Source organism: Sinocyclocheilus grahami, unplaced genomic scaffold, assembly GCF_001515645.1.
Source record: "Sinocyclocheilus grahami isolate Dianchi unplaced genomic scaffold, SAMN03320097.WGS_v1.1 scaffold403.1, whole genome shotgun sequence".
Taxonomy (NCBI): Eukaryota; Metazoa; Chordata; class Actinopteri; order Cypriniformes; family Cyprinidae; genus Sinocyclocheilus; species Sinocyclocheilus grahami.
Genome location: NW_015505582.1, coordinates 178,069 through 178,351, shown reverse-complemented (window position 1 = coordinate 178,351; position 283 = coordinate 178,069).

The window sequence follows — 283 nt, the reverse complement described above, 5'->3', positions numbered from 1 at the left end:
GTTATACTATGGGCTATCTACAACAATAAAAGAACCAAAACCTCAAAAGACATTGAGCAAATTAATATAACAAACAATAGGGTAGAAAACGACAAACTATTTCCATGTCTTCCACCATTTTTATGTATGGAAATCACGCTTTCTCCGGTTCTCTCTCACAGACGCACACACATGCACACAGACAGAAACTCGTTGTCAACGCCGCCCCGCAAATTTATCAATAAAATAGTTTCGCAGTTGAAAAGCTACATGACATTTCTCAGTAGGGAGGTTCTTGAAGCAG